The 17,273-nt window shown below is 43.5% G+C and overlaps 1 protein-coding gene across 7 annotated transcripts in view; it reads right to left on the bottom strand.

The window, feature by feature from the left end:
• Positions 1-15,991, bottom strand: part of ZHX1 (zinc fingers and homeoboxes 1) — a 28,140-nt gene extending 12,149 nt beyond the window's left edge. For 3 of the 7 annotated variants that reach the window (XM_074898474.1, XM_074898481.1, XM_074898480.1), the window contains exons 1-2: positions 15,709-15,991; positions 14,642-15,142 (exon numbers count right to left, since the gene is read on the bottom strand). The gene's annotated coding sequence lies outside the window, so the exon portion shown is untranslated. Of the gene's footprint in view, positions 1-14,641; positions 15,323-15,708 lie in introns of those variants that run through there. The other 4 variants (XM_074898477.1, XM_074898478.1, XM_074898479.1 and 1 more) reach the window with 4 other exon arrangements.
• Positions 15,992-17,273: the final 1,282 nt, after the last annotated feature.

The raw sequence follows: 17,273 nt of genomic DNA, 5'->3' as shown, positions 1-17,273 counted from the left end.
TTTTTGAAACTGTATGCCTCACCTCACTTTTTCATAAAAATCCTCCCCAAATGTTTTTGACAGTCATTCTCTGCACTCCTTCTGTGCTTACATCCAAAGTGTACAGCCTGACACGATAGGCTTTTTATGCCAAGGATACGGTTACATGGTATTAAGGACACCGACAATGCTCAATAAATTGTGGGTAATCATCATTCTGGGATGGCAATTAATAGTACTGAAATTGAAAGACACCCTTCTACAATTTAATGCTAGCAGTCTGTAAAACTACACAGAAGTGTAAAAGATATTTATTTTAATGTATATATAATGCATTGCACACCATCTCATTTATCTTTGCAGTGAAGGAACCATGAAGCAAAGCTAAATGGATCCATTTGTCTCAGTGTCCTGAGGGACAAGAGGTAGAGCATTACTAACCATACTGCTTTTTTTATGGGGCTAGAGGGCTCTTGACAAAAGAAAGACAACTGCCAAGACTCAATGTTGAGCAATGCTCTTGGGGAAGAACTGGGTGGTATTACCTAATCTTTCTGCGATCTTGAGTAAAATTTTAAAAATGCCAGAAATGCCCGTTTTCAAAAGCTACTTAACAGCTAGCTTTGCTGACTGCGAGTTGCAGTCTGAAAAAGTGACTGCGATACTCCGCCGTTCTTCATCCCTAGCACAGCACGTAGGATCTACATGCAGGGCGGCATGAGCGAACATAAGGGCTTGCTAAAGGTCCGGTTCTGGGATGGCACAGAGCACAAGTGAAAGCAACATTTGACCTGACATGCAGTGTTGAAGCATGTTCAAGATAAGGATGGAGATAAATAAAATGGGAAACCTGTCCAACAAATCAATAAGCGTTTTTCTCCAGTCTCCTCATTTACCCAATAGCATTCACAGTGTCTCCAAGCCTACAGGTCCATATGCAATTGCAGCACTTGCAGCCATTAAGGTAAATCTCTGTACCACGTACCTGCTGTGGTTCAGTTGTGCTCAACGTGCACAAGCAGATTATCCTATCCCTCCACTGTTTACCAATGGAGAAATACGTTTCTTTAATACAAGAACATCTCAGAAAAAGAAAGCTGCATCTATGCTCTTCTGACTATGCTATATAAGATTTTTTTTTTTAAAAGGATGTTGTGATTTCAAAATCCAGTTTAATTCAGATCTTAATGAAGAGCTACGACAGCATTCACTGAAATCTCAACAAAACAAGATGCTTGCAACCCTTCCTAGCCGCCTTTCCTCCACAGACTTTACAGAAACGTCCATTCTCTTCCCTTGGCGCTAACAGGATTATTCCATCTGTACCACCCTGCTTGACATGTTCTCTCAGTTTACCAGGGGATTATGAAAACTTGCACTCAAGTAGTTTATCAAATCAATTATGCATCAGCCTTGTACTTCCTCTAGAACACCTCTCCTGCTCACAAGAATGCCATGTGGGACCTTGCCATCTATCTTGACTTCAGTAAGGTCTGCAACATTTTGTTCCAGTAGGCTAATTACTCCAGCAAAAAATGAAACCAGATTGACTTGACATAGTCTGGTTTTGACAAATCCACCTTTTTAAGAACATTGTCACAATTCTCTACATTCTCACACACTGATTTTTAGTAAATTCTTCCTGTATTGTCCTGGGAATGAAGATCCTGTTAACTGAGCTGTGACTCCCTACATGTTCTTCTCCTCTGCTCATGCCTCTCCCTCATTTAAGACTAGGTAGTATGTTTGTCTGTCTCAAGTCCTATGAGACCTTTCCCCATCCTCTATGAATTCCTGAAGATCATCACTAATGGTTCAGATTGTTTTGGCTTGTCCTTTACATACTTTAGGGTCAAATACATGACTAAATATTGTTTAAGATTTTCTATTTTCATCTGGACTGTATTTTTATCCCTCGCTGTTAATATTGACATTGTGCAATTTGGTTTGTAATGAAATATTCCAGGTGTTTGCTTTATGTTAGAAGCATAATTTTTCAGTGAAAGAATCTGAAGCAAAACTTTCAATTAGTTGCATTCTTGATCTCTCAAGATCAAAATAGATTTATTCTCCACAGTGGAATTCAACATTTAAAGTAGTCTCTATAGCAGATTTGGATAAAGATTTATATAAACATTCTAAATGCAGGCAGAAACCTTCTGCCCCTTTTGATTATAGTTTGAGAAGGAAAAGACGAAGGGTTGACAGCAGAAGACACATATAAAAGAATCTGTTTCTAGCTCAAATTTTTTACCTACCTCTTCCTTCCCTCCCCAAACAGGAGTAGCCGATGCATCAAGAAAACAAATGAGATTACAGAAAGCGTTCACTGTGTGTTCAGGTTGTATGCTTTATGAAAAGGCATTTCTCCCTGCTTGCTGTATGACACTTCCATCCTGTCTGCAGGAAAAGTGTGCCAACAAAAAATCCAAACCCACATAACGTCATTTTAAGAACATGCACAGAGTGGCTCAGGAGAAGATGAAGCAATAGAAACTGTTTCTAACTTTTAAAATCACCTAGATTACAAATTGCCTACGATCTCTCTCAACACAGAAAACATTTTGTCTTTTCCTTATAGCATCTGATTAATCCATGACAACATGCAATTGTTGATCCTTTGTTTAGCCTCCTTCTAACTATTACCATTTATTCAGAGTAGATATATCCATGTCAAAAACTATTCTGCACACAGCCCAGTGTAGGCTAATCTGCTATGATCTGTACTGCCTCTCAGCGAGATGTGTGAAGGACTTAATTTTATAGTGCCATTTTCTTCAGTTGTTCATTATCTGCAAAGATCAGGGGGCATTACTGCTTATGACTCCAAAATAAAGGCAAATTCTCTACCTAAACTCTGCAATAGTCACATCTGATCCCTGTTTTAAAATTAGTTCCGGTTCTAATTCAACACAGGCACAAAACTTGTCAAACTGATTTCAGCAGGACTTCATGTGTGCTACAAAGATAAAGGCATGCTCAGGGTCCTTGTCACATTACAATTTGTAATAAGGGAGGCATCTTCCAAAAACGACTGTACTGCTTGCCCACACACAGTTTCAGGGTATGCCAAAGCCAGACCCATGTGGAGCACTGGAAAGACAACACGAAGCCCAACAGAGGCTGAAAGGAGCCTGCCACGGGACCTGCAACTAGGTTTTCTTGGATTCTCCCTATCCCTACTGGTTTTAATGGGTAATGAGCAGGTTCCACCGAAGTAACTTAGAATTTCAGGCCAGAAGTGACCCACTAAATAACCTAGATTGTCTTTCTCTATTACAAAATCTCCCCCAGGTATCTCTACAGCGAGCACGGTAACTTCTGCCACTGCTTTTGACACACAAAGCCATCACCAGTTTTTATGTTTGATCACATAGAAGCTACTGATCAAACATGACAAGTACTTAACAATCATGGGTGCACTGACGAAGTACCTTTAACATATATGGTATGTGTCTCCGCTCCTCAGTCACATAAACATTTTTTTTTCACATGATCCAGTCACCTTGGTAGCTAAACCTCATATAAGCAGGTTTTGTTTTTTCTTTTTTTAACCACTGAAATGTTCAATTCAAATTGTGAGCACTCAGTACTTTTAACATCAGACATGGCTGCTTGATTATTCTTGAAAGTGAGTATCAGACTGCTTATCATACTCAACAAAATGGCAGCGGAGTTAAGGATACTTTTTTTGCATAGTTACAGCTCTGTTTTGTTTTGCTTGCTGTGCTGTTATATAGAAACAGGAAAGGAGGAAGAAATAAAATTACTGACATGAAAAGATTTTAAAATGTGTTTTGGGTTGAACAAACATTTAATTCAACCCAGAAAGTGTTTCATATTGGCTTTTAAAAAAAATTGAACACTAAAAAAATTATTCGTTTTAGGAACTGTTTATCAAAAAAGTTTATCCTTAAAACATCAAAACAAAAGGTTTTATTCTCCTGGGATTATCTTCTTTAGAATGAAATGATCTGGCACAGACATGATTTCACAAAATGTTCCTTTCAACTTGAATCTGCATTTTTTTTTTCCCAGACAAAAAATTTCTAGAGACCTTCGTTTTCCCAGGCCCTAGTCTAGTGCTGGAAATACAAGATCTTCCTTTTACTGCCCAGAGTTTGTGTCCCCAGACACCTTTCAGCTTCTTCACAGACCAAAGCAGCAGTCCTACAGATGGTCTCCTTTGCTAGACAGCCCTACTCATTCTCTAATCATCCCTCGTGCTACACAGGAACCCCCGCGCTTTTGAAGGTGACAGAGCTCAGCACAAACTGTCTCCCTCTCCTCTCCCCCTCCTCCACTGATTGCAACTAACCACATGTGCCCTTCTCACATTGGAAACCAGATTCCAAATCGGCTGCTATCTACTTTCACTAATATTTGCCTGTCGACATAGCAAAATCCTATCTTCTCAACAGTAATTAACAGTGTTGGGAGCACTCTACCCTTAAACAAGTGGGACTAGGTCTCAGGGATTACCAACTCCCGACACTTTTATACCTTGCTGCTAGACCAGTGCCATTTGCAAGTGTGCATGACAGGCATAAAGGCATGATCAAAAGCAGGTAACAAAAGATCCTGCAAATTCTACCTTGGATACAAAAAGGCAGTGATACATTATGACCCATAATTCGGCCTTTTTTTTTTTTTTTTAAATAGTGGAATGCATTTCTCAGACCTCAGGGCTAGATCCTTGCCAAATTTCAAGTTCCTATGTCAAGTTCCTCTGTCCCTGAGGCACAGAGCTGTTCAGAAAAAGAATGGTAATACTGCTTTTACGCTGAGATTGCCTTTCCTTGCTTCACTCCTTGATGTTAATTTTGCTCTTAAACCAGTTGAATGTTCCCCCAAAACTCAATGAACAGAGAACAAAAGCAGTCTCTAAATAGAAACTATGTGTGAGAAATTCTCATTTCAATGGTCATAAGAAACTGAAAACAAGGACTTACAATGGAGTCACCAGGTGACACTAATACGCACTGCTACATGCTCCACATGTACACACAGACTTGCGTACACCAGGATACAGACCTGTAATTTATGTAACTTTGTTGTCTGGAAAGGTTGTAGAGATCTGCTGGGAACTTTTAAGGAATTTCCATCCTTGGAAATTTTCAAAACTTCGTAAGACCCCAAACAACTCTATCTTCACAGTTAACTCTGCTTTGAGCAGGACGCTGAACTAGATGATCTCCAGAAGCCCCTTCTACTCTTAATTTTTCTCCTCACCATTTTTGGATGTTTCAGCTTATAACTGAAAGGAAGGAGGGTAGCTCAAGCTGCCTACATAAACACTCTCTGCAGGTCTCATCTATCTAGTAAAATACCACTGTGTACCAAGCTAACCTTTGTGAAAAGCAAAGCATTTTTATTTGCAACAGTGACCTGACTCCACCCCCCCTGCTGAGTTCTGTACTGTACTCCGTAGATGCTCCCACTGATTTCTGTGGGAGATAATGTCTTATTCTGTGTGCGACAAAGACGGATCCCCCCCTCTCCCCCCCGCCATCACGCATTCACAGAGTGGATAAACAGCGTTTACTGCCAATCAGCCCAGTGACAAAAAGAGTAAAAGACGGGGCTACAGAGCCTTCCAAGTATAACACATGGAATAAAAACCTGCATCTCGAAGTACGGTCACCCGCAGAAGTCAGAGAGGTAACTGTGTACTCAAGTTACCACAGAGTAATGAAGGGTCTTAAAGAGTCAGCAGACCAGAACAAGTACCTCAGCCCAGGGCACAGGGAGCAGGAGGTTTGCAGTTACTGTGTTTCACATGTTCTGCTTCACAAACACTGCTGGATTAGGAGCCCAGCAGTAATGCTGTCCCCCGCTGCTCCAAGCTCACCTAAACTAAGGCCTTCGGTGCAGCGGCAAAGTAGCTCAGCAAGAATCAAGTCTTTCACCAGACTGGTTCCCCGCTCCATTGTTATCCAGGCTGAAGCCCCAAACTTTGACTGTGAATCTCACCTCCATGACTTACTTTCTACCAGACGTGGGACACCTCTCCTAACTGCTCAGAGCCCTGCTGAGGAGGACAACCCCCAGTTTGGGAGCCACTGGCTGAGGCAAGCCAGGGGCTGCCCCTTTTGCCCTGTTCTGCTGGAGCTGACTGTCATGTGAGCAACTCCTGCAGGAGAAACACAAACCTCCCATGTTCAGTCCTGGCAGGGAAGTGACAGCGACGATCACCTAAAACAGACTACCCAGTTTCACTTTTTGTCTCTCACATGCTAGTATAATGGTGGAAAATTAGCACAACAGGATTTAAGTTGAAAGTATGTAGCTAACTAAAACACTGTGTTTAAAATGAATAGCTGTGGGGCTGCTTGCCCTTTTTATTTTTTTTTTCATTTGATTTAAACACCATCAAAAAATTGGATTAGTTCTGTTTTAAAATATAGAGGTCGTTCAAAGCTGCGTAAATATCCCAGGGTCAAAATCATACTCTCACTGACTTAAATGAGAATGGGCAGTAGAATTTTATTTCAAAATACTGTAGGTGTTAATAAAATCACATTTAAGAAGCAACAGAAAAGCCTAAAACCAATATTACACAGCACCAAACAGGATAGCATCAGAGTTGGGGGTGAAGGAAGAAAAGAATCAATATTATGTTTATACCTCCTATTATTTAGAGTAGGAAGATCAAAATCAGTTTTAGTTAGAAGCAATTTGTTAATTTACACTAATGTGTCAAGAACACACTGAACACGTTCCCTGCTATGAGTAACACCTACCTAATTTACCAGCATTAAACCAGTCATCCTCATTAAGAGCACCAATGACTGCCTGAAGTCCTGTTCTAACTGTAAAGAGGTAAGTCTTTATTAATGGGATAAAAGCACTGAGAAAAAAAAAAATCAGTATTAAAATGGACAGTTGTAGTTCATATATTTTTTTTTTAGAAGCATGTTGTCTTCATTGGAAATTCTTAGTGAAAACACTTGAATTAGTGGCAGTCAAGGACTAACCTTACAGACAGACATTCACTTTGTAGACATCTGCACTGAGTGAAGATACAAATTATTTTCTGAATGACAGAAGTGTCCCGCCCCAAAGTTGAAAAAGCAGGACAGGTTGTTTTCTGTGTAAAATCTCCAATTCATGTTTGAGCATGAGCTCTGCCAGAGCCAAAACCTTAACAGACATGGATACAACATCACAGAAACAATACATTTCAGCTAAGAAGTATGAAAAAGTATCATATTTTGTCTCATTAAAAAAATAGCCATGTTTGAATAAATGTATTCTTTGATATTCTACATATTTATAGTAGCTTAATTAATAATACAGACATGTTATGCTGTTTAGGGGAATTCTTAACTAAATTTTCATTTCCAACCAAATGCAGTTTGACATAAATTGGGAATTACAGGAACTAACCATTATCTGAAGAACAAGATATGCATAATTCACTGTTTTCTAAGAAATTGCCAAAAAGTAAAAATTAATACTCTGAATGTACATTGAGGTAAAGGACGGATGAAATAAAGACTCACTGATAAAATTTCTCCCTTCACAAAACAAAATTTTGCAAACCACCACAGTATCAAACAATGAGAATCATTCACCATTTATGAAAGTTATCAAAAGCTCAAATGCAAATCAAGATTAGAAGAAATACTTCAAATCAAGGATCTCTACACACAGATCTAAATTGTGATTAAATCACCTATTTTAAACCATTTTAAGTTCTATCAATTATGCCAGTTCCCATATATTAGGATTGGTTTTGAATTAATGCATTAGTTAAATGATAACTGGGGGGGGGGGGAAGATGGGAGAATACAAAGATTGGTTAGGAGAGGCAAGATGAACATGTTTAGTGTCATTCTTGAATCAACCAAATTAGAAGAGCCCAGGATACGATGACTGGGGTGTGGTACTCAAGGAGAATGTTTATGAGAGTGCCCAAGTTTAGCATAAGAGAATAGGCAGGCCTGGAAACCTCATGGGAATAAGATGCATCTGTTGTTGTAGGCGGCCCCAGCAAAATGTTACTGGTTCACTAGCCTGGGGCAAGCTTTTTTTTTTCCTCCCCTTTCCCTTTTTTGACAGCCAAGTACAATATTAGCTTGCCTTTTTTTTTTTTTTTTTTTTTTTTTTTTTTTTTTGCCATCGTCAAGCTGAGGCCGGGTGAGAATATTTTGTGTCTAGACTAATAAATGTTTGAGAGGATTTTGCAAGACTGGTTTATGGGAACTGAATCCACTTTTTGTTTTTCTGCTGGAAAAAGCAGTATTAAAAGCAAATGAGCACCATCATGCATTTGTTTTAAATTGCATATTACAGCACTGCTATTTTGTGTGCAATCAATACATAATTTGGAAGAAAAATGCTTTTAAAATTCAAAGCTATCCCTGAGCAGCTAAGGTTCTCTTGGAAACTGAAGGAGGAGTCTGAAATTATTGTTCTTTTGTTTGCATCCCCCAGTGGGAAAGGCAGCACACAACTAGAAACCACTGTGCTTTGAGGCAGCATGAATCATTAAGAATAAAGATCAACCCCCCCTTCATCTAAACATTAGATATTAAAACTAAATCTAGGACAAAGGTAAACTAAACACACTCTTTCCTTCCCAACCAGTTACTGGTTAAATAAAATATCAAAGGGACTATATAAATCTTGTAACTTCCTCTACTGAGATGAAAAAAGATATTTTGCAAAACATGGCCTGTCTAGATCCCAATTACAAGCATCAACTTAATCAGTGGAAATTACTGGGATATGCATGGGCCAAAACCTACATCTTCTTTTTAGTATTTGTTTTGGAGGGCGGGGTATCTCAAGATGAAATGGCTGACTGAGCTTTTCACTTCGTTGTTTTGGGTGGAAATGGCTGAATCTTCCCACATAAGGTAGTGCAGAGAAGCTGCTCTGGTGCAAAGCAGTCTTCAATTCCAACCCCCCAGAAAGCTCACACCTTCAGCCCCAGCTCTCTGCAACATCCGGAATTAAACATTACCTGGTAAGGAAGAGGGCTCCTGTTCACTAATTCACAGATAGTAACTTCATGAGGATTACATCCCAAAAGAGGATATTCACTCATATAAAGGAGCATATATCCGCAAATCTGCCCTTAGAACCAGCTCGTGCCCATATGCATCTGGCCTGAACTGCAGTGAAAGTATTCCTCACTCTTTGTCAGTAAGCACACGTGACCACAGAGTGTGGTGTATGCACCGTCATCATCCACACAAATATTAATATACTGGAAAGCTTTCAAAGCTAAGGATCCTGAAGTAAAATTTCAGTGTATTTAGAAACATAAAACTTCTCCCTCTCTGAACATTATATACAATGATTAATATATGTATTTTTAAAGATGTGCACATGTGACTATTTCTCTACTATATATGGAAAGAGTAAACTTACTTTACTTCAATATTACTCTTTTTTTCTCACCTCTTCCCTCCTTTCCCCAAAAGAAACAAACAGCTGATATTAACAAAGCCTTATTTTTCCCCTGCAGGAACCCACAAACTAGAGAATTAAAAAAAAAAAAAAAAAAAGTGTTACTTGTCAAGAATTAGGATTTAAAGTTAATGTTTGTGGACTGTAAGATAAAACACTCAAAGCTGCAATCATTTCACCAAAAAAAAATTCTATCTTAAATTATTTATTTTAATGAAATATAAAAAATAGTTCTTTACTTACCCACAAACTGCAATAAATTTAAGGAAAATGTATTAAGAAGCCAAATTTGAAAACCATTCATAAGATACAAGGAGTAAAGTTGTGTGGGTTTGCATCGTATTTTAACAGATAGCTACAGTACCGGCAGGGATCTGGTACAGGCACCAATTCCTCGAACTGATCCATGCACAAAAAACATGAATTGATGTGACGCTCCAGGTATGATGAACCTTTTGTCAGTTCAGACCCCCACTGAGAAGTCTGGAGGACAGAGAGCCATAAGTACTCAACACTGCAAACAAGGCTGGACACTGTGCAGTGCTGAATGCTCCAAAAATTCCACCAAAGCTATAAATGTGTTTCACATTGCTGAGAATCCTACTGAGAAACAGAAACCCCTGAGTTTTCACACTTGCTCCACCTAGTTAGGTGGCAACTGCTGCCAGGTGCCTAACTACTCCTGATACAGCTCTGATTGGCAGAGCACCCTCAGCTCCAACTGATGTTGCTGAAGGCAGCTGACCTATGGATAAAAAGGCAGTATTCTACTTTGAAAGTATTCTAAAGATTAAACAGGAATCTGGACTTTTTTCAAGAAGCACACAGCTGTAACTACCAGTCTTCTACAGCTCAGGTAGTAATATTTCTTTCCTGACTCTTTCTCCATTGTGTCCCCTCTTTTTAGGGGATACAATATTCCCAGATCTCATTTTGACTTAATTACCAAAACAGAGCCTTACACCCATGCGCAGAACCAATAGGAGAGGCTTAAAATCAACAGCACTTTGACACAGGAAGCATGCCCTTCCATTATAACACAGCGAGGAAGGCAATCATGTTAGTACCATGTTTTGTTTAGGCTAATATATCTCAATTTTTAGGAAAGCCAAGCTTAGAGACCTCTACCAAGACTGCCTCCAACTACACGAACATGCATTTCCATCTATGAAGTTCTTAGCAGCTTTGCAAGGTAAAACAATGCTAAAATAAATGCACTCCTCACCTATAAACAAGGAATCAGCCCTTGAAACCTACATGATTGCCTAATTCACATTGTAAGCCATTTCCTTTCCAATATATAGAATCACAGAATCATTTAGGCTGGAAAAGACCTTAAAGATCATAGAGTCCAATCGTTAACCTAACACTGCCAAGCCCACTGCTAAACCATGTCCCTAAGCATCACATCTACATGTCTTTTAAATGCCTCCAGGGATGGTGACACCACTACTTCCCTGGGCAGCCTGTCCCAGTGCTTGACAAACCTTTCAATGAAGAATTTTTTCCTAATATCCAATCTAAACCTCCCCTGGTGCAACCTGAGGCCGTTTCCTCTCGTCCTATCACTTGTTACCTGGGAGAAAAGGCCAACACCCACCTTGCTACAACCTTCTTTCACATAGAGAGTGATAAGGTCTCCCCTGAGCCTCCTCTTCTCCAGGCTACACACACCCAGTTCCCTCAGCTGCTCCTCACAGGACTTGCGCTCTAGACCCTTCACTGGCTTCACTGCCCTTCTTCTGACATGCTCCAGAACCTCAATGTCCTTCTTGTAGTGAGGGGCCCAGAACTGAACACAGTAGTCGAGGTGCAGCCTCACCAGTGCCAAGTACAGGGAGATGATCACTTCCCTAGTCCTGCTGGCCACGCTATTTCCGATACAAGCCAGGATGCTACTGGCCTTCTTGGCCACCTGGGCACACATACACGGTTCATAAGACACTCTGAAGATTCAGAGTGCTGGATGTGTGGAAAGTTTATCATAACCATTAGAAAGTTCAAAAGCTCATTTCTGTCCTTCTGTCTGGTGGGGTGAATTTGGAGCTCACGGAATGATGCTGGCCTTGCCAAAGAGCAAGGACAGGTGTTATGCATGCCTCATGACACAGTTCTGTTTGCCCACAGTTTAAACAAAACGGGCAGCCTTCAAGGCTTGCTTGAGCAATGATTTCAAATTGTGGGTCCCCTGGCAGCACATTAAATTCCTTCAACTCCTAGTGAGACCAATGGATAAGGAGGGTGAGCAGCAGATTGCAAAATGTCACCAGGGAAGGCCAAGTTGCACGGACTGAACCTAAAATACCAAACTCACTTTCTTAAATGGCTCCAAACACAAGCTGAAGCCGGTTCTTTGGAAGTAGAATGTACTGAGCTCCTTTGTACTTGCTAGGCATAAGCAGAGGTCAAGCTGATAAAGGATTTTTGCAACATTAAGTTCTTTGCTATCTTTGACATCATTTACAGAGTGCAGAAAGCAGCATATTGAAAGTGCTTCACCATTTTTCCTAAACATTCTTCCATCTAGCCGCATTCATTCCTCTTTTAGTCATCGGCAATTTTCCTAGTTTCTGTGCTTTAGTATGATACTGCTCTTTTTATATTTTTAACAATATAAATGCATGCTCTACTCTACATTCCAGTTCATGCCCCTTTAGATTATACACTTTTCACTGCATTCTATTGCACTTTAACATCTACTATGATCTCAAAGCTCTTAACGATAAAAGCGTGGTACACATCTTCCCACAGGCAACAGCAGCAGACTTTTGCTCAATTTTGGCTGATTTCTGAAGCTGGTTAGAAAGGATCCACTGGTAGTAGAGACACTGTTTTATGAAATAGGTTACAGTTCATTGAACTCTGAAGATATGAAAAAGACTTGAGTGGACCTTCCAAAGTTCCTTCTAGTTCCTTGACAGAAAGGCAACAGAACTGGAAATGAACCATCAGTTGAAGTGATGCAAGGCACAGAATTGTGAAATGCCATCTGGCTGGTACAGGATAAGGAAATGTATCATTTTTGGTGGCTTCCACCTCCACAGAAAAAGAAACAACTGTTTATGCAGCAAAGGGGGTTGAATGTTTGGAAAGGTACTGAACTAGCCGCAAAATTTTTTTAAAAAAAGGAGAGAAGATGAATCGGAATAAAGACAATAAATTGAAACTAATAATGATGATACTAATAATGCTGAAAACTTAAGTAATCACATCCCTTTGATAGCCTGAGAAAAGAAGCTGCTTTAATGCCTAATTTGACAATATCAGAAACTTAAAAAAATAACATCAGAAAATTGTATTCTTACAGGTATGTGTTCACAAAGGTGATGCTACTGACACACAGTGGGGAGATACAGGAGCAGAACACTAAGATCAACATTGCTTGCCTATTTAGAAAATACAAAGTAAACAAAAGAAAAAGGGGAAATGGTACTATACTGAAAACTGCACCACTTGTAAACAAGTCACTGACAACTCAGAGGTGAACCATCTTGGACATTTATGGATCAATGACACCACATCTAAAGCACAAGGAGAGGGAATATTGGCCGTTAATACCCAGAAGAGAACAGCATGTCCATGCACTCAGAAATGTTCAGAACCTTCCCTCATGCCATGACCCCAAAACTGTTATCACACAGGACTTTAATTTAATAATCAGACACTGAAAAGATCATTCTGTAAATTTTGCAACGGGTTCAGGATTTCTAAAAATTAGAAAACATAAAAATACCAAATTTGACACCATGGAACTCTTGACTAGACCTCTGCTTGCCATGTAAAGAGAAACCGATCACCAAAATAACGATTAGCCACAGCTTAGCTACAAGTGATTGTGCCCTGGTGATATTTATTATGTGCAAACAGAATAAAACCCAGTTTATATGTACTTGGTGCTTTAAAAGTTCCAGTTCCATAAAGCTGGGAAAAATCCTGAACTCAGACTTGAGGAAAGAATCCGACTTCAAAGGCAGATGACTGCTTTTGAAATAAGACTCTTCTAAAGTCACATCTAAACAAAAGGGTCAGCAGTGTTAATCATAACTAGATGAAGAAGCTAACCAAAATTTAATCCTTTCCCTCGGACTACCTGTAAACAAATGGGGCAAAAACCCACGGAAAAGCTCAGGCATAGCAATAAGCTTAAGTGAAGTGCTATAGACTGCTCAGTGAAGCAAAAGACACAAGAAACAGTCTTTTCAGTACATCAGGAACAAAAGGAAACCTAATGATAACACAAAGTCCATTATTTGATAGAAATTCTTCAGTACTGAGAAATCTACAAAAGGCAGAACTGTTCGATACACAGCTCTAACAGACTCCAGTGATATATTGGTATGCAGTGATAAATACTGTCTGTGCAGATAATGACCAACAGCGATGAGTGACAGTAATTAAGGCTAGGCACCAGGCCACTGAATCCAGCTAAACCACGCACTGGTCATCAAGGGTGTTGCAAGAGAGGAAATAATCCAGAAGAGAGTCATAAGAAACATGAAGAGAGTAGAAAGAGAGAGAGCCTCACAAAGAAAAGCTCTACCTCAAACTGCTATGTTTTACAAAGACAAGTCTGGGGACAATCAGAGTATACAGACACATTACCCAAATGTGGTAACAGAGGGCTTTTCAGTCTAGCAAAGACACAAGAACCACTAGCCCGAAGTTAAAAGCAAATCATTTCAGTTATAAAAACCAGCATTTACTTCTAACCGGCCCAAGGGAATTCATTTAACAATACAAGTGAAATAGACTGCCTTGCTGGCAACGTCTAAAGACAGTAACAAAAGGGTTTTCTAAATGATGCGAGCTCATTCAAAGAGGTCCCAATTCCGGGCAGCCCCCGAGCTTGCGTCACGTAGGTTGCTTTAAACAGGGCTTCCGTAAGTACTCACAAGCTTTCTTTTTTTCTGTGAAATCCTTCTAAGTAAAACCAAACAAAAACCAGACTGCTGGTCAAAACCAAGAGCATAGCTTTTAAAATTCTTTTTTCACTCCGACCTTTAATGGAGTATTTGTTTTCACGTAACAAGTTTCATAACAAAATCCACTTTTTATTTATACAATGTTTATATGCACTTTGACACGCCCAGTACACTCTCCCTACTTATCCAGTGTAGAAGTGGCACCTATTCCAGCTTGCAGACCAAGAGACAGCCTTCACTATTTCACATGACACGGTGCAAAGTAAACTTTAACCTACGAGAAAGTCCAAGCAGCTCGGAAATCAAGCACAAGTACCTACCAGATAACGTTCACTACTGCAGATACTCTGAGCTCTTTCAGAGATCCAGAACTGCCTCCATTACATGGTTTATTGAAGTCGGTGTTGATCTCCCGTGCTGCACATCCTGATCTAGGGGAGAGCCGAGCGTCAGAAGGCGCCCCAAACCCCAGACACCCCCAGAAGAATAAACCAGACATCTTCCCCAACTTGGCCTGCACATACACCGCACTGTTCCTCCACGCTCGCCCCCGCTCTGCAACGCCACGGGATGCGAGACAACTCCGGAGCCAGAACTTCATGGCTCGTCGGCTGCCGTCAGTCTGTCAGTCTGTCAGTCGGTCCGTCAGCCCGAGAGCCAGCGGGGGGGCGCGCAGCCCGGTGACACCGGGCGGGAACTCGCCAGCTCCTGCGGGCGCCCCGGGATTGAACTTCTTGACTCTCCTTTCTGACGGGCGAGTCCGCCGAATCTTCCTCCGCCCTGCGGCGAGCAAAGCCCCGCGCAGGCTCCGGGCTTCGCAGCTGGCACAGGGCGGAGAAGGGAAGCGCGGGGATAAGAGACAGTCGTCGGGCTCGAAGGGGTTTAATCCCCTTGCGGGCCGGGCCGGGCACGGAGCAGTCCGCTGCGAAGTTACGCCCCGGCTCTCCCCCCGCTCTGCCTCCCGCAGGCAGCCCGGAGCCCGCCGCTCCCGGCCGGCGATACCCCCCCCGCCACCGCCTCCCGGCCGCGGGGACAGCGCCGGCAGCTCGCCCACCGCCGCCAGACAATAGGGAGGCGGGCGGGGCGCAGCCGGCCCACCGCGCCCACCCCGCGGGCGGCAGCGGGGCGGCAGCCCCCGCCGGGCCCGGCCCGGCCCGGCCGCCCGCCCCCGCCGGGCAGGACCCGCCGTCGCCCCGGGGAGGCGCGGGGCGCCGGGCGCTGCCCCGCCGCCGCCGCCGGGAGAGCACCTGGCCCGCTCCCCGGGGACGCGGGGGCGGGCGGGGGGCACGCCTCCCCGGGCGGGGGGCGGGGGTCGCCCTCCCGCCTCCCAGCGACAAGAGCCCCCTCTCTGCCCGCGCCGGCGGCGGCGGGAGACGCGAGCCCCTACCTGACGGCGCCGCTCCGCCTCGCCCCCTCAGCCCGCGCCGCCCGCCTGCCTGCCCGCCTGCCGCCTCCGCTCACGGCCGCGCCGCCATCTTGCGTTTCACAAACTACTGCACTTCTTTTGGGGCGGGGGGGCGGCGGGTGAGCCGGGAACTCCCAACGCCGCCGGCCGCCCGGGCCCTCGCCTCGCCGCCGCCCGCGGCGCCCACTCGCATCCTCCCGGCGCCTCGCTGCCCCGGGGCGGGTGCGCGGGGAGGCCGGGCAGCGGCGGCCGGTGCCTCAGCCTCCCTGGCAGGGAGCGGGGGCGGAGCCGCTCCGCCGCCGCCCCGCCCGTCAGGCGGCGGACACCCGCCGGAGGGCGGCCCGGCCCCGCCGAGGCAGCGGCCGGCCGCGGGGGGCCTGCCCCGGCGCCGCAGCCCGGGGGCCGCCGGCGTCTCCTCGCCCTTCGGCCCGGCGAGGTGCCGGCGCGCAGCGGCTGCGGCAGGGAAGAACGGGGGCGACGGGCCGGCAGTTGCCGGGCGGCGGCGGCGCCCTCACAGCCTGCTCCTCCGCCGGCAAACTTCGGCTCCGCGCCGGCCCCCTCCCGCCACGCACCCAGGCGGGCGCTAAGGATCGCGTCGTCCCCAGCCCCGGGAGAGCTGCTCCGCCGCCGCCAGCCCCGAGCGTCCCTCAGGCGCCCCGAGCTGCCGCTGAGGGAGAACATTGCCGCAGGCTCCACAGACCCAAACCAGGGGCGAGGAGCGCAGATGTAACGACTCCGAGGAAAAACACACACACACACTTTTTTTTTCCGTTTTGTTACAGAACTTGGAGAAAGGGCACCTGTTCCTTTAGTACATACCTAGGTATTTTAGCCAATATTTAGGTAACTCCCCCTGCCTGCTTCTCAAAAATATTGTGTTTATACATACTCTTCCATCACTCTTTGTCTTTTTAGTTCGGACACTAAAATATGATTGTTTCCCTGAGAAAGAAAGAGAGGTGGCTTATGGGAACTGTTAAAGAGTTAACCATTGGGCATGGAAGATCAAGATTTACACAATTATTTTTTTTAAAAACTGCATAGGTACAGTATCCTGTTGAGACTGGCAACAGGAAGGATTCTGATCAAAGCTTGGAAGAGCAAAAGTTCCAATCCCAGTAATGTTCCTGGTTCCTCATTTCCAGTCACTCCTGTTCAGTTTTTCAAAGCGTAATCTTGGGGAACATGGTCGGCAAGCCACCCCCACAGTCCCATCGAGAATCGGTGACAGCAGCCAAGGTGGAGATCAAGGTAAGGAAAAATGACATTAATTCCTGTATTACATTTCCAATGGAATACGTTACACTGAAATGCAAATTTTCAATGTCGTTTTTCTTCCTCCTGGACTTGCCTTTGCTGTATAACCAATACAGCAAGATGGGGGTCAGCTGCTCACATACAGTCCTTATTTTGAAGTCTTCAGACTCACACTGGTTTTTAAGGGTTAAGGTTTTGAATGATCAAAATTATTTTGCGATGAAAGTAGGTAGAGCAGACAAACCCAACAAGGGGATTCATTTTTTATCAATACCCATCCAAACAATACA

Source organism: Athene noctua, chromosome 2 (assembly GCF_965140245.1).
Source record: "Athene noctua chromosome 2, bAthNoc1.hap1.1, whole genome shotgun sequence".
NCBI classification, from domain to species: domain Eukaryota; kingdom Metazoa; phylum Chordata; class Aves; order Strigiformes; family Strigidae; genus Athene; species Athene noctua.
The sequence above is the reverse complement of the archived record's forward strand: the minus strand, read 5'-3'. Positions and strand labels throughout refer to the sequence as shown.